Below are 21124 nucleotides of genomic sequence, written 5' to 3' on the forward strand. Positions count from 1 at the left end.
TGCATGGAGCACTGGGTGTTGTGCACGAACAATGAATCATGGAACACTTCATCTAGAACTAATGATGTAATGTATGGGGATTAACATAAGAATAAAAATAAATAAATAAATAAATAAATAAATAAATAAATAAATAAATAAATAAAGAAAGAAAGAAAGAAAGAAAGAAAGAAACTGCCAAATCATGGATGTGAATGTCTGGCCATAGTCCTCATGCATTCTTGTGAAAATATACATAACATGTTGCATTTCTGTAGCCTTCTCTCTAAGGAGGTATGTGATGGCCAGTGTTATAACCAAGACTTTAAATCTGTGTTCCCCAGGCCTGCTTAGATCACAACTGCCATTTATCAGGAGTCCCTGTGTGTGTTACACATGTTGCTTTGTCTCATTATACAGTCACCCTCCGAGGTGGGGGACAGTCCCTCCAGGTCACAGATGAGGAGATGGCAGTCTCTTCGTGGTGAAGCAGTCTGCCTGGTGTCACCCAGCTGGATGTGGCAGAGTGGGGACAGGAAGGCTTAGCGTGGTGTCCATCCTGCCTGACCACTCTTGACACAGTCATTGTTCTGGAACTTCTCTTAAAGTGCTTACCGCTCTTTCGCTTGATTGGCCTTATTTTAGAACATGTTTTCCCTCCTATTATGCTATGATTCTAGATGTTAGCATCCACATCTCTTGCTTCTCTAAATCTGCTTTATGCCCTTGCAGAGTGCTCTGCACATAATTGACCAGGGCCTAGGACCAGACTGAGGCAAGTGAGGCCCTCACCTTGTGTGCAGAAGTGAAGAAGACACCATAAAAAGCCACTCATTGAGATACATAGTATTGGTTGTTGTTTGTTTATTTATTATTTTATTTAAATTTTTTAAACCTTTTGACCCCCTCCCCCCATTCCCCCCACCCCTCATCCCCTGCCTGTGTCAACCATGAATCTGTTTTCTGTATCTGTGACCTTGTTGTGGTTTGGTTATTTTTTAGAAGTGAAATCACATGGTATTTGTCTTTCTCTGTCGGACTTGTTTCCCTTAATGTGCTCACCAGCTAATGTTGCAAATGGCAAGATTTTATTCTCTTTTGCGGCTGAATAATATTTCATTGTATATATATACCATAATTTGTGTGTGTGTATATATATATATATTCATTCACACATTGTACATAAATAATATTTCATTATGTGTATGTATTTATATGCATACACCATAATTTATTTATTCGTCAATTGTTGGGCACTTAGGTTGTTTCCATATCTTGGCTATTGTAAATAATGCTGTAATAAGCATAAGGGTGCAGATATCTTTTTGAGTTAGTATTTTTGCTTTCTTTGGATAAATACCCAGAAGTGGAAATACTGGATCATAGGGTATTTCTATTTTTAATTTTTTGAGGAACCTCCATGCCATTCTCCATAGTGGCTGCACCAGTCTGCATTCCCACCAACAGTGCACGAGGGTTCCCTTGGCTCCACATCCTTGCCAACACATGCTATTTCTTGTCTCTTTGAGAGTAGCCATTCTGACAGGTGTGAAGCGATACCTCACTGTAGTTTTGATTTGCATTTTCCTGACGATTAATGACATTGAGCATCTTTTTACGTACCTGTGGCTATCTGTCCATCTTCTTTAGGAAAATTCCTATTTAAAAAAAAATATAAAAGTAATGCAAAAATTCCATGATGAACCAAATATCAAAATTTTAAATAAAGATAGTCTTCACCCTGCACTTGGCCTTTCTTGCCTGGTCCCAGGCAAGAAGTAGGGGCACTTAAAACATGCCGAACAAATGGATTGTAGATTTGGTGCCTGGCTCATATGAGCTAAATCTGCCATTAATAATCCAATGAAACATTACCATTCAGAGCTCATTGATGAATCAGATGGACTAAAGCTCTTGTCCTGTCTTGCTATCAGTCTGTCCATGAAGATGTTGATTCAGCTGTGCTGGTCATGCCCACCCAAGCCTGGAAGAGCCACCAGAGTCCAGCTTCCCTACCAGCCTTAGCCATGGTCTACCCACCAGGGAGAGTTTTCTTAGAAGCTCAGCTCTAAAATAAAAGCTGCCCTTGGTTGTCTAAGGGTCTAAAGTTCCTAGAATTGCTCTTTCATTTTGTTATTTTCTTCCCCTTCCTTAGTCTTGTTATTTCCAGAAATCAGAATAGTTGTTTTGAAAGGACAGGCTATAAGATATATAAGTATGTGCATATGTGTATAGATAGACAGGTAGATATCTCCGTGCTCTCCCCACTCCTCCACCAGGGTTAGGTAGATAACAAGAAGCAAAGTAAATATTTGTGAATTTATTAATTGGACTCTAGGAGATGGATTGTGGGAAAAAGAAGGGTTTAATTTTGAGCATACTATATCTGAAGTCACCATTATATTTCACAGCCAACAAAAAGCTCTATACCTAACAAAGAGATCGGCAGGTCAAATTTACTTTCATTTCAGCGAAGCCCATTTTTCCATGCTGTTTTCACTGTCTGTGTTTGGGACATTGAAGACTTAGCCAAATGAGGAATCTGTACGTCAAGTGCAGTTGCATTGTTGTCCACAATAACAAGGAGACAGGAGTCCAGGGTCTAAGTGTACCCTGGGCAGCTTCTCCTTCCACAGACAGGCTCAATTATAGAATAGTCACCCCTTCCAGGGGAATTTTTGTCTCTCTCCAAAGACATGTGTCCCTAAAGTCAACAGAGTCAAAATGTTGAAAATGAGCTTCAGGTCCACAGATGGTCAGATGGACTAGAAACTGAACCTTCAGAGGACAGGGGTGCCCTTGGTGCCATGCCAATGAAGCATTGGGCAGAGGAATCTCTCTTTCCTATGGATGTGGCCTCTCTTGGAGAGAGAGCAGGGGGAGGGGCAGAGGGGGAGGGAGAAGAAGGCGGAAAGAATCCCAAGCAGACTTCATGCTGAGCGGGACAGCTCAGATCATGATCCAAAACCAAGAGTCGGACACTCAGCTGACTGAGCCACCCAGGTGCCCCAGGGGTGGCCTTCTTAACTGGAGCATAGGTATTGCTGCTCTGGGCCTAGACTATTGAAAAGAAGGAGCAATTTCCATCAGAATAAACCTTCCCACCGCTTGGGTATAATCTACCCAGATAGGCATGACTTAGAAAGACTGGAGTTTTCAGCAAGACTGTATTTTTCATTCATTCAACAAGAATCTACCTACCTCCCCCAGGTGCTGGGGATTCAGCAGTTAGCAGAATAATCGTCTATCTCACTTGGAGCCCGTATTCTGGTGGGGAGAGCTGGAGATAAATAGCACAACAAACGACAGTATGATGTGGCAGATGGTCTAAGTTTTTATGGTGAGAAATGGACAGGGTAGGGCTGGTGCTTTTGGTTCAGGGCAGGCAGGAAGGACATCTCTGGAAAGGAAACGTTTGACCCAGGGCTGCGGTAAGAGGGAGTGAATGCAGCACATGGTGTGTTTGGGGAGCGGCTGGGAGGTCCGTGTGGCTGCAGCTGGGTGAGGGAGAGGCTATGAGGTCTCACGGGAGCCCCGGGGGCCAGACCGCATCAGCCGAGTGCATGCCGTGGGAAGCCTCTGGAGGCTTTGAGCAAGTAATGAGCTGATACGAGTTTTGTTTTGTAAAGGTTACTCTGACTTCTGAGTGGAGAAGAGTTAATGCTTTGATTTTGGGAATCTAGAAGCCAGGCATCACCCTGCTTTTGTAGAGCTTATAATTTGGTGGGGAATTTTGGTGATGGGCACGTAAAGAAATAAAGTTAATTCAGGTGTATTATGAGTAAAATGAAATGAAAGGGTGATGGGAAAGCAGGAGGGATGGGACTGTGTGCTGCAGTGAATGGTTAGGAGAGGTTCTCTGGAGCGGTGGCACTGAACTGAGAATAGAGCCAGGAGGAAGGGCAGCCATGTACCAGTGAGGGAGGGCATGCAGTATCCCAGGGGATGGTCAGCAGTGCAAAGGCCCTGAGGTAGGGGCAAGCTGTATGAGGTGGAAGAACACCAAGAAGGCCAGTGTGGCCAGAGCACAGTGAGCTGAGAAGAGAGGTCAAGAGGTAGGCAGGGCCAGACCCTGGAGAGATGTTCAGGCCATGGTAAAGAATGTGGACTTTAATCTAGTTGAAATGGGCAGCCATTGAAGGGATTTAAGTATGAATTCTTTTTTTTTTTTTAAGATTTTATTTATTTATTTGACAGAGAGAGACACATCGAGAGAAGGAACACAAGCAGGGGTAGTGGGAAAGGGAGAAACAGGCTTCCCGCCGAGCAGGGAGCCCAACTCGGGGCTCGATCCCAGCACCCTGGGATCATGACCTGAGCCGAAGGCAGGCGCTTAAAGACTGAGCCACCCAGGTGCCACTTAAGTATGAATTCTATTTCAAGAGGATCACTCTGCTGCTTTGTGGGGAATAAATTTGTACTGAGAATGGATGTTAGGAAGCCAGCCTTTGTAGTAATGTAGCTGAGAGAAAACCTTGGTTTTGATTTTGGTAGAGGTTGTGGAGAGAACGGATTTGAGATCTATTTTGGAGATAAACCAACAGGATTCATTAATACAATGGATGTGGGAAGTAAGGGGAATCAAGAATGATTTCTAGGTAGTTGGCATAAGCAAGTGGATGGATGTCGTGCCATTTGGAGATGAAGAAGATTGGGAAAGGAACAGATGGGAGACGGCCGTAATGGAGGTAGGGGAAATCAGGAGTTCTGATATGGACATGGGACATTTGAGGCTTTTTGTGGAGTTTTATTTTATTTTAAAGATTTTATTTATTTATTAGAGAGAGAGAGAGCATGAGTGGGGGAAGGGGAAGAGGCAGAAGCAGACTCCCCACTGAGCAGGAAGCCTGATGTGGGGCTCAATGCTAGGACCCTGGGATCATGACCTGAGCCGAAGGCAGATGCTTAACCAACTGCCCTCTTTTTATGAAGTTGTAAATGCAAATGTCCAGTAGATTATTTGGTATGGGTATCTGGAGTTCAGAGTAGAGGTCTGGGGGTGAACCATAAATCTGGGAATTATCAGCATGCAACTAGTATTTAATGCCCAGGATTGGATGATCAGCTAGTGGGGTAATATAAAAAAAGAAGAGAAGGATGGTGGAGGACCAAGCCGGGGATATTCCAAGATACAGAGTGGAGACATAGAGAAGATGCCAACCAGGAGGACTGAGAAGGGGTGGGCAGGTAGGTAGAAGGCAAGTCAAGACCAAAGGATCCCTTAAAAGCCAAAGGAAGAGAGTATTTCCAGACAGGCATGTCCAAACTGTGTTGAATGTAGCTGAGAAGATGAAGACAAAGAGAAATCACTGGATTTGCCAACGTGAAGGTTTTTGGTGACTTTGGCAAGGGCAGATCAAGTAGAATAGAGAATAGCAGTTTTGAGCAGTTTCCCTTTGGCCAAGGGAGTGACATTTCATGATCTCTTTGTGAAGTCATTTGTGAGTTTTTATGTCTTGAAGCACAGAGAAATATACCAATCACATTCCACTGCTGAGCAGACTGAAAATGGTGACATTCTCTGGCACAGAATTAACCGAAGTTTTTAGTATCCTCTGTTGTACTGAAGAACAAAGCAGAGTCCATTTCTTTGCTTGTGTTTATTGCCTTTTTTTTTTTTTTTTGCCTGTTGCTTTTGAAATATTTGGAAACACAGAATGGCCCAGATAGAGGGACCTTAGTCATCCCTTTATTTTATGGATGAAGAAACAGAAACCTGGGAAAGTAAATTAGCAGAGGCAGGTTAGAATCCAGGAATCTTTGCACTACATCATATTTAGGGTTTATGATGCATCTGATTCATCCTCTCCTCCCCAAATGCTCCCAACTGAAGAAGATTAAGAGTGTGATCCCAAACAGCTTGAAATAAAGGAATTCTACCTCGAAGACTGCTTCTGATCTGAGACTATACCTGTAAAGTGGAATCAGCTTCATCAGTTAGGTCATGTTTTAGGATATTGCAGAAGACGCTGTTGAGGGAGTTCTGAAGAACACTCCCCATCCTGCATCTAAGGCACAGGCCCCGCCGTGGTCCTCTCCTGTGTGCTCCAGATACAGCCCAGCAGGCTCCTGGGAAGCTGCCGACCCTCAGTGCCTTGGCTGTACAATGAAACCTCTTTGCTTTACACGCTTTGCAAAGAAGTCGCCCATGCCCTGAGCCTCGGCGAGCTTAGAGTGCACAGGGGCAAAAACTGTACATCGAGCAAAAGACTAGACGATTCAGAGGTGTTTGATCTGACAAGGTGCTCAGGTGACCCTCAGGGCCAATCACTGGCCGGTATGGTCTTTACATGAGTTTATTATCTAAAGATAGGATCCTTCGCAGCAGTAGACAAATGAGTAAGGAAAATGTCACACACACACACACAGGAATATTACACAGCCATAAAAAAGGATGAGACAGTGCCATTTGAGACAACATGGATGGACCTAGAGAGTATTATGGTAAGTGAAATAAGTCAGACTGAGAAAGACAAATACCATATGATCCCACTCATAAGTGGAATCTTAAAAAAATGAATAAACTAAGAGCAGAATCAGAACTATAAATTCAGAGAACAAGGGCGCCTGGGTGGCTCAGTTGGTTAAGCGACTGCCTTCGGCTCAGGTCATGATCCTGGAGTCCCGGGATCGAGTCCCATATCAGGCTCCTTGCTCAGCGGGGGGTCTGCTTCTCCCTCTGACCCTCCCCCCTCTCATGTGCTCTCTCTCTCTCATTCTCTCTCTCAAATAAATAAATAAAATCTTTAAAAAAAAAAATTCAGAGACCAAACTGATGGTTGCCAGAGGGGAGGGAGGTGGAGGGTAGGGTAAAATGGGTGAAGGGGAGAGGGAGATACAGGCCCCCAGTTCGGGCATGAGTAAGTCACAGGAATAAAAGGCAGAGAAGGAATACGCTCAGTGAGACTGTAAGTGCTGTAATGGGACGGACAACAAGTGGTGAGCAGAGCATAACGTATGAACTTGTCAAATCGCTGTGTTGTACACCTGAAAAAAAAAAAACACTTACTATTAAAAAAAAAAAAAGAGGCTTTTTCAATTTGGTGATGAATGTGGGAAAGTCAAGTGGGAGATGCAGGTCTTTTGGATAACTTAAGAAAATCACATTGTTTGTGAGGAAGACTGCTCCTGAGACCCTCTCTGTGGCTCTAATAGGCCTGCCTGGCCACGGGGCTCACCAGTGTGCAGTCACCAAAGCAACAGCTCCTCGCCAGGAAGCTGGATCACCACAGCCCCATCCAAGGTCTGCTTCTGCAGAGCAGACACATTGATCTTATACCAGATATTTATACTAAATCTTATTTTAAGCATCTTTAAAATGAGGAAAATCCCCGTAAAAAACACTGCGAAGTTTCACATGAGCTAACGTGAGCGGATGCACATTATAAACTGTAAAGCCCTATACAATTGTGAGGTGTTAAAAGACTTACAAAGAGAATCAAGAGCCAAGTTCAGCCTGACAGTTTGCAGTCTTAAAAGTATGAGAGACTATAGGGGTGCCTGGGTGGCTCAGCTGCTTAAGCATCTGACTCTTGATTGCATTTCAGGTCATGATCTCAGGATCCTGAGATCAAGCCCCGAGTTGGGCTCCATGCTGAGCAAGGAGTGTGCTTGAGATTCTCTCTCTCTCTCTGTTCTCCCCCCAACATGTGCACACGCACTCTCTCTCAGATAAATAAATAAATGTTTTAAAGAGTATGAGAGGCTATAAAAGTAAGGAAAATATTTATTTTAGTTAGCTTGTGAATTAGGCAAAGGGCAATTTTATGAATAGTCAAGGCACACATCCTACTTCCTAAAAGGCACAATAATGACTCTGCAACTAAGGCAGCGTGTATTCCAAGGCCTTGCAGCGGGGGGGGCAAGAAAAGCAGGATTTATTGTGCATCTCTGCTGTGGGGGTGCAGATGGGCCGGGTAGGATTCAGCCATGATGGAGACAGGATCCCTTCTCTCAAAAGATTACAAGCCAATAAGGAGCAGGAGACAAACTTCCAAATCCCAGGACAGAATGTGATGTTTGTAATAGGAGAGATACAAAGGTCTCACAAAGTCAAAGACTGGGGGAGTTTTGTTTGGGAAGGGAGGGTAGTAGAAGAGGTTTCTTAAAGAGCCAGAGTTTGGGGCACCTGGGTGGCTCAGCCATTAGGCGTCTGCCTTTGGCTGGGGTCATGATCCCAGGGTCCTGGGATCGAGCCCCGCATCAGGCTCCCCGCTCCCCCGCTCTGCGGGAAGCCTGCTTCTCTCTCTCCTACTCCCCCTGCTGTCTTCCCTCTCTTGCTGTCTCTCTGTCAAATAAATAAAATCTTTAAAAGAAAAAAAAAAAAAAAGAGCCAGTGTTTACAATTTGCTACAGTCGATGGGTAGGAATCTGGAAGTGGGGTAAGGCAAGCCAGGTGCAAGGCAAAGGCACACACGTAGGTTTGGGCCAGTTTTTTTCCTGTTAAGAGTGGTCCTGTGTTATTGGAGCAAAGGTCAACGTGGAAGAATGATCCTAACCGACACTTACTGAGTGCTTACTGCATATCAAGCACTGTCCTAAAGACACTAAGGGTATTTCTTCAGATACTTATCATAATGACCATATGGGAGAGATGCTATTGGTGTCACTGATGAGCAAAGCAGGACGCGGACAGGTTAAGTCAATTGCCCAAAGCCACCCAGCTCGTAAGTGGCTGAGGCAGGAGTTGAACTCCGACCTTGTCATTCAAGAGTCCACACTTTAAACCATTGTGCTCGGCTGCATTCCTGTGGTTGTAAGAGGTGCAAGGCTGAGATGACCAAGGTGAAAAACGTTTTGGGGCTTTACACTGATCACCAATTTTTTAAGTTATATATTTAATTTAATATGTATTATAAAAATCGATATTTAGCGTATCAGAACCTTGATCATGGACATTTTTACTTAGCTGCTCTATTTTTTAAAGTGTGTCAAATTAAGTAAATGTATTAAACAAAAAATAAATAATAGCACAGTTATAAAGATTTGTTAAAAACCGTGAAGGTAGCCCTTGAATGCCTAAAGTTGGATGCGGCACTGAATGGGCAATGGAAAGCAAGGAAGGTTGCTAGACAAGAGGGGGCATGTTCGTATCTACTCTAAGAAAATTAATCCCTTGGGCGCCTGGGTGGCTCAGTTGGTTAAGCGACTGCCTTCGGCTCAGGTCATGATCCTGGAGTCCCGGGATCGAGTCCCGCATCGGACTCCCTGCTCGGCGGGGAGTCTGCTTCTCCCTCGGACCCTCCCCCCTCTCATGTGCTCTCTTTCTCATTCTCTCTCTCTCAAATAAATAAATAAAATCTTTAAAAAAAAAAAAAAAGAAAATTAATCCCTTCTCAACATTCAGGATCGAGTAGAGGAGCCAGCAGTGAGATACGTGGAGTCCAGTTTTAGTGCGCTGTGTCCATCACTATTCAATCAAGAAAACAGAAGTTCACGTCTTTCCAACAGGGGGATTTGGTGGAGAAAAGGTGTAGGTTATGTAGATGTTGGAAGAACTGAGGAGCTAGAGTGGGTACACTGAGGCAGCCCAGGAATCTGCTTCTCCCCTTGGCTGGAGAGACGAAGGGAAGAGGTCTTTTGGAGCCCAGGTGTTAAGGTCACTGGCAAAAGCTGGAACTGCCCTGGGGCCAGGGAGCCAGGGAGCCATGCTGGAGCTACACAGGTGACCTCAGGGAAGGCAGGGAAGGACCCCGCTCCAGACCCCTCCCTCTGGCACCCCCCTTCGGCTCAACCCCACTTAGGAAACGCAGCCCTCTGCAACACAGAGCAGGGGAAGGGGTAGGGCAGGGTTTCAGATCTGAGCCAGAGATCCTGGGACCAGTGCAGGGCTCTAGCCCTGATCTGCTCTGGAAGTAATTTTGGAGGAACCAGTGGAACCAGGAGGCAGAGGGGGCCTTCTAGAGACATCTACAGACAGAATGGGTAGGATTTGGTAATTTCTTGGAAGGGACAGAGCACTGGAAAGATGCTGTGTGAGAGACAAAGAGGGATAAGCTGAAGTAAATCCTAGAATCAGCCTTTGGTTTTGAGACTCCTGGATATTGCTTTTCTCTTTTTTCACAGATGTTCCATCTCCTGCCTGGCATTTCATTTCCACACTGGAAGAGTCTTTAGTCTTGTTGCTCCTCTGTGCGTGTGTGTTTCTTCTTCCCCCTGTTACTGCAGTTGTTCTTTCATTGGTCAAGTTAAAGACCCACATTATTACTGAAAGTAATTCTATTTATTATACCCACAGGCATGTTTAATGTTTTTCCAGTCATAGACCAACTTTCTTGTGCAGGTATTACCCTAGCCTGTTTTCTTGGCTAATGTATGCTAACATCAGCCTCAGGATCCTCAATATTCTTGTGAGTCAAACAGCCAGGCCCTGTCTTTGTAAACATTTCATAGATGATGGGGTCAGAAACGAATGGTGAATTTACACAGCCTTCTGATAATTTGTTTAGAATAGGAAGCCTGACAAGTTTTAAAAATTGAAAGCTACTTTGTTCCTGAGTGGCTAGCAGAGGCTAAAAATACATCCAACGCCATGTTTCCAGGGAGAAAAGTGTGAAGGTTTCCAACTCCGGAGATGGGGAACTTTTTGAAGATGATTGCAGTTAGCATTAATGCTGATCCACACTGTGGCACCTGGAAGGGAACTGCTTTGCTTTCGGGAACTTCTTGTTCCTGAAGGAGTACAGGAAAAGTTGGAGGGGAATTTCAGCCAGAAACATTTCTTCTTTTCGTTGTTCTCCCCTTGTTTCCTACGTCATCATTTTCATGTCAGCATGATCTTGGCCAAAAAAGAATTTATCCCTCTTAACATTTTCCTCAATTAAGATCAACATTCTTAATGTGCCTTTGGAAGCCTTGTCCCAACTGCTCTGGGATCCCTCCCTGGGGGAGGTGGATTCAGGGGAGCTGAACTTTGGAAAGAGTTGTAGGGTGATTGAGGGCTGCTGGTGGGGTGTGTTTTCGTTATGTATCACTAGAGAAAGGGATTCTATTTGGGAGATCCACCAATACCCAGATCCTTTTTTGACCCATGACCCCTCAGTTTCTTGAGGTTCCTGAGAAATGTACACACCCAAAGCGGGAGTGGGGCTGGCTGCTTCTTGGGATGAAAGAAAGTAACATCTAGTCTCTTTCTATGGAAGGGTGAGCCTGGACCTTCTTTACCACTATGGGCGCATGGAAGAAAGAGAACAAAGACTAAACCCATATGGGCTTATGGACTGCTAAAAATAAAAAGTGTGGCCCAGGCATTATCACCAATTTGAGGAGTTGCCTCCTTTTTTTTTTTTTTTTTGGAGAGTGGAGTTTTTCCCTCTTATTTTTAGTTAACCCTTTGTAGTAAGTAAGAGGAGGGAGGTTGAGCCTTTGGCTCTAAAAAAACCCCCACACATTGCCTAGGTAGTATGAATAGCTCTAGTGCTGAGCATATCCAGGACTTAAGTCACTGGAAGTACAGAGCTGATCGTGTCATAGATGCTCAGTAACTTCCTACTGATTGAACGTTTGACTGATTTGAGAAACAAGATCTTATAACAACATTTTTCACAATACGATGTGGTCTTCTGGCCCGGAGCTCGGCTAGTAAATTATATCCAGACTATTACTTGACACTGTGTTGTCCCCCTCCCCACTTTTCATGGTAAATATTCTGAGATTTAATATATCTTGTCAATGAAAAAATATTTCAATAAGTAGAGTTGCTATTTGCAAGGCATTCAAAAAATCATGACCAATTAAATGTGTGAATATCAGTGGTTATTCTTGTTAACCTTTTAACACCAAATATCCCAAATCTAGAACTATAAACTGCAGGAAATCAAAAAGAACCTAGTGGAATCCCTCAATAAACAGTATTTCTCAGAGGGTCAGAAGGAGACCATTGGGGGTGGAGAGATGGGGTAACTAACTGGGTGATGGGCATTAAGGAGAGCGCTTGATGGAATGAGCACTGGGTGTTATATGCACTAAATTCTACCTCTGAAACAAATAATACACTATATGTTAATTAAATTCATTTTAAAATTTAAAAAATAATAAATAAATAAATAAATAAATAAATAGAAGGAGATCACTGGTCTACCAGAGTGAGAGGCCCTTATTGGCCCTGGTTTTGACAGAGTTAACTCGGGTTATGTAGGGTTGATAGGGTGTGTTTTATCGAACACTTTGACCCATTTTTCCTTATAAAGGAGACAAACTGTGAGACAGAGGAAAAGTTGAAAGCAATGCTTGATTTACCTCGGATGTCATCGTTTATCTTCATGAACCAGAAAATTCCCCGATGGGGGCAGTGCCACATCCCAGGGGTTCCAGAATTAAGAGGCTACTCTAATTTTCTTTCCATTCAAGTAGAAATAATTAACTGAGAAACCTAACATGAGTCATAGGTCTAGTGTTTTTGGTGAAAATGTTCTTTCTTTCATGCGATCAAAATCCCTACTTATTTAATTGCTCTGAGCTGAATTGTCCTCTACCCTTCCTATCTCCCAGGATTATTGTGAGATCAATGGAGACCATAGAAATATAAAACGTTTTGTAAACCTTAATATTCTACACACACTTAAGGTGTTACTATTTTTCTTACTGAATAAGACAAAGCCAAATATAGAATAGGCACCGTGCGGTTGTTGAATAATCTTTTGCTTTCAGGGCTGGTTGAAAGCATATCCATTTGGGGAGGTGTTAAAGGGGGGAGAGAATCAAGAGTCAGGAGGAGCAGAGCAGGAGCACCTGGTCTTGGAGAAGATTGGTTATAAACTGATGAAGAAAGAGGATGAAGGAGGGGCGCCTGCGTGGCTCAGTAGGTTAAGCATCCGACTCTTGAATTCAGCTCAGGCCATGATCTCAGGCTCCTGGGATTGAGCTCCTGTCAGGATCCGCGCTCAGCAGGGAGTTGGTTTAAGATTCTCTCCCGGTTCCCAACTGTGTGCACGTGCTCTCTCTCAAATAAATAAATAGATCTTAAAAAAAAAAGAAAAAAGCAAAAGCAAGAGACTGAACTGAGATCTCTGTCTTTCTTCAATTTACCAAAAAGTTCCCAGGAATACATTCCAAAGTGAGCTTATGCAGTATGAAGGAGGTACACTGGGAGGCTGAGTAGAACAAAATAAATGTGGAATATTTAAAAGAGCCCTCATTTTGACTATTTTATGAACCGTCCAGGGTTAAAACCTCATGGTGTTTATTAAAGGTTGGCTGCCCATTAGGTGCCACCAGTTTTGTGACTGATAATAATAATAATTTAGCAATCATTTATTTTTAGGAAGTGTTTAGAGTTAGGGCAAGTTGGGGAGGGTGGAAAATGCGGACCTCATCTAGTTGATTTTTATTTCATTTTAATTCTTTTCAACAAAACAAAGTATTAAGTTTTTCTGCCCAGCAGCACCCTCCCCATACACATCCAGTCTCAAATTTGATTCACAGTTACACTGGTCCCATCACTATGTGAACAGTTTGCCTGGAGCCTGAGTTCCCAAGGAGTAAATGTCTGGTTCTAGCTGAGCCCCGCCCCCCGCTTTCCTCGGGATGAGTAAATACCTGACCCTGAATTCTAGTCCCTTCCAGAGTAGACTCTAAATTCTCTTGATTTTAGAATTCTGTGTATGCTAGAATAATAGAGGTAGCCTCATACTTATCAAACATTTTCTACATACCAGCCATAATTCATTTAATCCTCACAACAAATCTGTGAACTGGATGCTGGTGCTATTATTATCCCCACTTTACAGGTGAGGAAATTGAGTGAAGAAGTTAAGTAACTTGCCCATATTATACTGAATTGAATTTGAATTCTAGGCCATCTGGGTTCTCGACCAGTAGACTCTCCAAAAACTTGCATTCCCAAACCTTTGAAATATTTGAAGATCAGTAGATATTCATCTCTATCTCTGCCATATTAAAAAAGAAAAGCCTGAGATAAAAAGAGTCCACCAAAAATTAAAGGTGAGAGAGGTACATTTGAAGAGGAAAGATGAAAACGTGTTTTGTATTACTTTTATTTAAGATGCAACAGAGATTTGTGTAAGGAAATGAAAAAATTGTCTGCAAAAGAGTAAAGCTTTCGGGGCACCTGGGTGGATCAGCTGCTTAAGTGTCCAACTCTTGATTTCGACTCAGGTCATGATCTTGGGGTACTGGGATGGAGCCCCACATCAGGCTCTTTGCTTAGCGTGGAGTCTGCTTGAGATTCTCTCTCTCTCCTTCTGCCCCTCCCACACACACACACACACACACTCTCTCTCTCTTTCTCTCTCTCTCTCTAACAAATAAATCTTTTTTAAAAAATAGAAGAGTAAACCTCTCATTTCCAAGCTTAAATAACTGTAAAAGTGGGGTTCAAGAGGGAGAAGGCTTCGACTTCTGACCAGCCAAGTTTGTTTCAGTTTGTAGGACTTGTACATCTTGTATCTGAAGAGCACTGCATATTTGTAACAGTGTTCCAGTTGGTTTAAACCCAAAATAAAACCAAGAGCTGGTGTAAGAGGGCTGATTCCTCTCCCAGGGAAGAGTTCCATCCAGGCAACAGAAAGTTCTTGTGGGCGTGGATGACTGACTTTGTCTTGTCCAGATGCTGGCTGGCCACTCCACATGTTCAGTATGCAGATGCCTTCCTGAAGGTACTGAAGGGATTCCTGAACACTGGCCTTTGGCCAAGGACACTGAGAAGACTAGTTGGAAAGAACCACTACTTTGTAGTGATTTATAGACTGGATGCAGCAGCTTTCAAATAATGAATTATATCCAGAATCCTAGCAGCTTTCAAACCCTGACGGAGGGTATGTCCTTTATATTTCTGGTATAAACCATGAATCTCATCTCATGAGACCGTGCTGGAAGTGAGGGGGTTAGACTGTCTCTCCTGGGCTGGCCACAGTCCCCCCGACTCATGGTTCCAGTTCTGTCAGTGTCTTACCCATGTCTCCCACTTCTCCATCTTCCCTTGCTCTGGTTATGCCTGTTATTACATGTAAACAACTAAGGTTCGCTTTGGCGTCCCCAGGTGTGGCCCTTATCCCCGTGATCTCAGACAGTGGCATGTGACCCTGCCATTATGAATGCATTTTGAGCAATACAGTGTAAGGAAAGGATAATTTTTAAGGGTGTCTCCCAAAAGTTGCACGAAAAACTTTAACACTATGTGCAGGATTGGCTCCATTGGCATGCCACCAATAGGAGATACACAGGACCTTCTGCTTTGGGTTTAGGGCTCTAGTCACCATCTTGAAATTCTTAAGAAATTCCTATTTGAATTTGTGTTTTGTAAGTGAAGTTGAATGGAACAATGGAGGATGTGCTGGGGGCTTGAAGCCTCCACTCCTGCAGGGGTCCCACCCCCTGGCTCCTGTTATCTCCCCAGGACTAGGTGTCCACTGCTTGCCCCTCTCCTCCGGGAGAGCTGGTGTCAGGGCATGGCCACAGGGGTCCCCACTCTGAGCTACCAGTGTAACAATGTGCAAAGTAGGCAGCTCATTTGGGACAAGCAAGTGCCTTCCCTCCAATATAGACACCTATGTCCCGGCATACCCCTGGGGTTTGCCCATCTGCAGTGGATTGGGGCAGTGGGACTATGGAAGAAGGAGATGCCTGGCTTGACTTCCCAGCCCCCAGAGGGGCACTGCACACAGGTCTGACGTTCACAGAAGGGGGAGCTCAGCAGCCCCACGGGCTGGCCTCCTGATGCTTGTGTTCCCACTTCCTCATGAGTATCTGTCTGCCCAAAGGAGCAACATCAAATGGCAAATAAAAATCACTATGACAGGTCGAGAGGGAAATCCTGGAAAAAATGAAAAAGCCGTATATTTAATACCTCTAATAGCACTCTTTTCCTAATTTTTCAAAAAGAGGCTCTGTATTTTCTTTTTTTTAAGACTATATTTATTTGTCAGAGAGAGAGAGAGAGAGAATGAGACCACAAGTTGTGGGGAGGGGCAGAGGAAGAAGCAGACTCCCCACTGAGCAAAGAGCCTGATGCAGGACTCGATCCCAGGATCCTGAGATCCTGACCTGAGGCAGACGCTCAACCGACTGAGCGCCCCAGGTGCCCCGAGGCTCTGCATTTTCATTTTGCACCTAACCCTACAAATTATGTAGTCAGTCCCGTTGCGTCTCCCTGGCCAGCCACAGATAGCCACAAAAGAGTCTTTATTCCGGGTGACTGTGCCCAGCCCCATGGTGGGAGTTCTGTTACCATGGAAGATGGGGGCAGTGGATATCGGGGTAGCTAGCTAGCAGTTTCTACCATATACGATAATGCTTTTAAAATAATTACCAGGCACCAAACGGTATTGAAATCATTCACAACTTTTAGCTTATTTAATCCTAAAAACAGTAGTACTGTTAGCCCCAGTTTACGGATAGGAAAACAGCAGCACACAGATGCGAAGTCACTTGGCCCAGCACACACATCTGGCAAGGGATGAAGCCGGGACTCCAACCTGGGCCGTCTGGATTTTGGGTGCAGGATCCCTGCCTACGGCTCAGCACCTAGGCACCTCCGCGTGCGCAAACCTACCTCTGTGCCTCAGCAGGGATGTGCTGATTCTCTAGGGCAGGGGGGTCTGATAAAAAGTTAGGTCACAGGATCACCTGTACGGAATTGTCATGGGATTTGTTTAAAAATGTAGTTTCCGAAGCCCTAAGCCAACCCACTGAATCAGAATATCTGAGGGTGGATCGCAAGATTCTTCGTTTTAAACAAATTCCTTCAGGTGATTCTTAAGGAACTTTCAGAAGTGTTGCTCAAGCGTTTTAGGGTACCATTAACTTCCGGAGACGAGTGTTGTGTGAGAAGTTGCAAGGAGGTAGATACTCCTAATAACACATCGGTGGCGGGAAGGCAAAAGTTTACAGCCCAGTGAATAAGGATCTGTCAGGATTCCAGGTGCACTGGCCCCGTGATGCAGCAGTCCCACTTCCAGAAATATATCCCACAGATAGACCTACGTATGTAAAATGGCACCCCTACCAGATGTTCCCAGCGAAATGTTGGAAGCGACCCAGGCATCCGGCCGCGGAGAGCTGGCCAAGCCCGTCCACGCAGCGGCACGCTGTGCTATGTGTCCAGGAGAACGAGGAAGATCACTGAGTACGCATGTAGAGAAGTATGCAGGACATGTTGGGAGGTGGAGAAAGTGGGGTGCCAACCATGTGCATAGTAGAGGCAGACGTGAGAATCGCCTCTCACTAGGAACAGCGTGTTCCCCCGAACTCGGACTGTCAGGGCTGGCCTGGCAGGTGGGGGCAGCAGAGTCAGCTCTTGCCCTTCTGCATGTGCTCTAGGTGGTTGCAGACTCCCCCACAGCTCTCCTCAGAATTGATGGGGATACTTAGGGCCCCTACACCCTAGGCTTTGGGTCCTGTTCACCAATTCTATGGCCAAGAAAAACCTCCTTATCACATCTCTTTGGAAACGGTAAACGTAGCTCTTGAGTATAGCCTGACTGTGAGATGCATTCATTTTCTCAGCATTTCCAGTTGAAAAGCCTGCCTCCGCCTCAGTCCTGGGCTGGATTTGGGGGGGTGAACTTTAGGTATTTATTTTTTAAGTGCATTCAGATGATTGGTGCCCTTCTTCCAGCTCGTGTGATGCCTCTCTCCTCTTGAATTTGGATGGCCCACTGCTGGTAGGATGCTTTCTTTCATACCTAAGGGAATGCTTACCCTCTTGAGTGGAAACACGAGGGAGTTTCAGAAACAGATAGTTCTCTAAAAATAGTCCTGTCAGCCTTTAGCATTAAACTAGGTGTCAAGGCTTGGAGTTAGCAGGGCAGTTTGTTCGAGCAAAAGCAGCACGGACTGTTCGCTGGGAGATTGTCATATATGGCTGTGAAATCCTAGGAAGGCAGACCTTGGAATTCTTCATGAGTTAGAGGAGATAATCCCAAATCCCAGGTCAATTTTTTTCTCTAGTTAAAAAATAAGGATGAAAAAACACTGCAGCGTCAGGAAGTAGATTAAATAATAGAGAGTCTGTTAGCACAGTAAAAATTCCATTGCTTCCTGTGGTCTGGTTCCAGAATGTGGTGTGCGGAGGGCTCGAAGCTGCGTTTCCATGACCCTTTATGGAAGATTGGAGAGGTATAATTATATGGATCGTGTCAATGAATAAAGGGGTAGCGGATGGACGGTAAGAGCTAAAGCCCTTCTTCTCTGCCCCCTCGGGCCTTGTCTTGGTGCTTTAATTGCTCTCACTTGGTAGATGATTCTCGTCACAAAGGGCCAAGGCTGTATCCAAAGTTAATTTGGACCAGTGATGTCCCACAGAACTTTCTGTGATGATGGAAATGATATCCGTCCAACAGCCACTGGCCACATGTGGCTATTTAGCAGTTGAAATGTAGCTGGTGTGATTGAGGAGCTAAATTTTTTTTTAAAGATTTTATTTATTTATTTGAGAGAGAGAGAATGAGAGAGAGCAAGCACATGAGAGGGGGGAGGGTCAGAGGGAGAAGCAGACTCCCTGCCGAGCAGGGAGCCCGATGCGGGACTCGATCCAGGGACTCCAGGATCATGATCTGAGCCGAAGGCAGTCACTCAACCAACTGAGCCACCCAGGTGCCCCGAGGAGCTAAATTTTTAATGTATTTTATTTCAAGTGGTTTAAATTCAAGTCATCACATTTGAATGGCTGTCGGCTACCATTTGGATTGCACAGCTCCATACTTGGAATGGAAGTCAGGAATTCTCTGTATTCTTTATGTCAAATGAAGATGATGGTAATGTCATGTTAGTGCTGTATGCATGAAAGGTCCATCTTCTACGACAGATATAATGGACCCAGGCCTCCCCTTTGGGTATTCTGAGAGGTGCGGGCCCTCCAGACTTCCTTACGAGGTTCTATGAGCCAGAGATGTCAATGCCAACCTGTTCTTTGACTCTTTTGGTCCATTTGCAAGAACCAAACCAGGGATCCACTCCCTGGAGAGGCAGAATAGCATGGAAGTACTGCCCAAAGAGCAAAAGTTGTGAACTCACAACACTGCACCTGATATTCACAAGTGAGAAAACTTCATTTGTGTGTATTTCTTTAAACTCAGTCGGTTCATTAATTTCAGGGACTTGACTTTACTCACGGATGACTCAACTCCACACATTCCTGCTTATAATTTTTACTAGAAAATAGAAAAGAACTAGTTGCTGTGGTGCATACTTGTGGGGTTGTGACAATTAGGGGATAATTTAATATTGTAAAACAGCCTAATGTACAGTATAAATATCCAAGGTGGCTTTGTAGGAGCAAACACCATTCAACCCGTGTATCTTGCTAACCCTAAATCAGTCTGATAACCCTCTCCTACTTCCTGTTTCTCCCTTCAGAGTGTTCATGTTTTCACTTTGTCCTTTCAGTGGTATTTTTCAAATCACCCACTACCTAATAATTTTCATGCTGTTGGTTAAGAAACAATGTATAGTTGAGCTTCCCATCACGCAATACACTGGGTCCCACCAACAAAAGTCCTTATCTCCAACCCTCACACACTCCCATCTCTAGGCTTAGGACAGACAGCTCCAGAATTTTTGAGAGATGGGTCTAGTCCCTTCCTTAGGAATTCTGACTCCTTGGGAAGTGGGAGGTTGCATGGCCCAGAGCAAATCCAGGCTGGGTCAGGTCTTCAGCTCCAGCTGATCTTTACCCCTAAGACTGTCCATCTGGGAATCCCAAGACCTCCAAGGTAGCACAGAGGGAACCACCTTCCAGAATTAGTCTTCACTCCAGCCTCCGCTTAGCTGGCATGCTCTGTAGTCAAGGCCAAGAGCCGGGTCACCATCTCTTGGCTTCTGATGCATGCCCATTGGTAATAAACCATGCTTTCCTGGATCCTGTAAGGAGAAGCCCTGATGAAATGCTGTCGATGGCTATTACCTCATTCGTCCTCCATTGTCAGCCGAACTCCTGAGAGAGTTAACCCCTTTGGCATAGGCTGCTGTGTACAACTCATGTATCCAAGATGTTTGTGACATTGGGACATGGAAGCTCTCCAAAGGGCTTATGCAAGGAACAAGTTTATAACATATAAGCTGCTGTGAGAATGACATCAACTCCTCTCCTACTGAGCAAGCCACCCAGCAAAGTGCCATGAATATAAACAGCCCTAGAATTTCAGATCTTATTGTTCTGTTGATGAGCACATGTGGTCCTTGAGCACGCAGTGTGGGTGGTCTGCTGGGAGGTGATGAATCAAACCAAGGGGTTTTGTTCTCTGGTCAGCCTCTGCAGGTTATTTGTGAGCACTTGACTAATTGCTCCTATACTGCACATTTAATGGCTAATTTGGGGGTTTTGACAGGAAAATGGCCACTTGTTTATGCTCAGATGCCATAGGACATCTGCCCTTTACAACCCAGGGCCCTGGCATGGTCATGTGAATGGATTGTGGGGTGAGAGTCAGAGGCCCTCCCTCTGTTCCTCAGCCCACTGCCGGACCTTGAGGAGGTCTTGGACAGGTGGGCCTTTGGCCTCCCCCGTCACAAGCAAAACACACCTGCCCTCTATCTCGCTGAGTGGGAACGGGTGCAGCTGCAGTAGATTAAAACCAATGAACATTGGTCTGCAGAGAGAGCTTCTTGGTGGTTAGATGTTATGCAATTACGAGTGTTATTGCTAAATATTATTCTTACTTTGTATGTGTTGAAACACTTAAAATTTATCATGCATTTGGTAGGATGGAGAATATTTTCATAGTCTCCTGTTTGTGCTTTAATACGCTATTGATTATGTTAACATTCATGCTGTTGTGATGCTTCATGTCATATAGAAATATATAAATTACTAATTAAGTCTTCCTCATCTTCTTATCCTATCTCCTTGCAGGAACCAATTTTGTCAGGGTGGTGGGCCATGTGTACTTTCCCACAATTCTTCTACATATCTACAAACACAATTTCTTATTTTTATAATTTATAAAAGCACAGATATGTCTTCCATATGCACATATGTAATACTCCTACATACGAATATTTCCAAGTCAATTTAGAGATACATCATTCTTTTCAATAGTTACCTAATAGTCCATAATGTGGACTATAATCTATTTAATCATTTCCCCATTGCTGGCCGCTGTAGTTTTCCCTCTGTTCTTTTTTTTTTTTTTTATTTCATAGATTTCTTTTTTTTTTTATTCTTATGTTAATCCCCATACATTACATC

At 44.3% G+C, this 21124-nt stretch overlaps 1 protein-coding gene and 1 long non-coding RNA gene across 3 annotated transcripts in view; both read left to right on the forward strand.

The window, feature by feature from the left end:
* Positions 1 to 21124, forward strand: part of MAMDC2 (MAM domain containing 2) — a 142433-nt gene that overhangs the window by 18094 nt on the left and 103215 nt on the right. The window lies entirely within an intron of this gene.
* Positions 9321 to 14034, forward strand: LOC145716981 (uncharacterized). The gene is made up of 2 exons (XR_014139933.1): positions 9321 to 9980; positions 13076 to 14034. It is a non-coding gene; the product is annotated as an uncharacterized LOC145716981 (long non-coding RNA).

The sequence above is a fragment of the Leptonychotes weddellii genome, chromosome 14, assembly GCF_054177405.1.
Source record: "Leptonychotes weddellii isolate Sample4059 chromosome 14, ASM5417740v2, whole genome shotgun sequence".
NCBI classification, from domain to species: domain Eukaryota; kingdom Metazoa; phylum Chordata; class Mammalia; order Carnivora; family Phocidae; genus Leptonychotes; species Leptonychotes weddellii.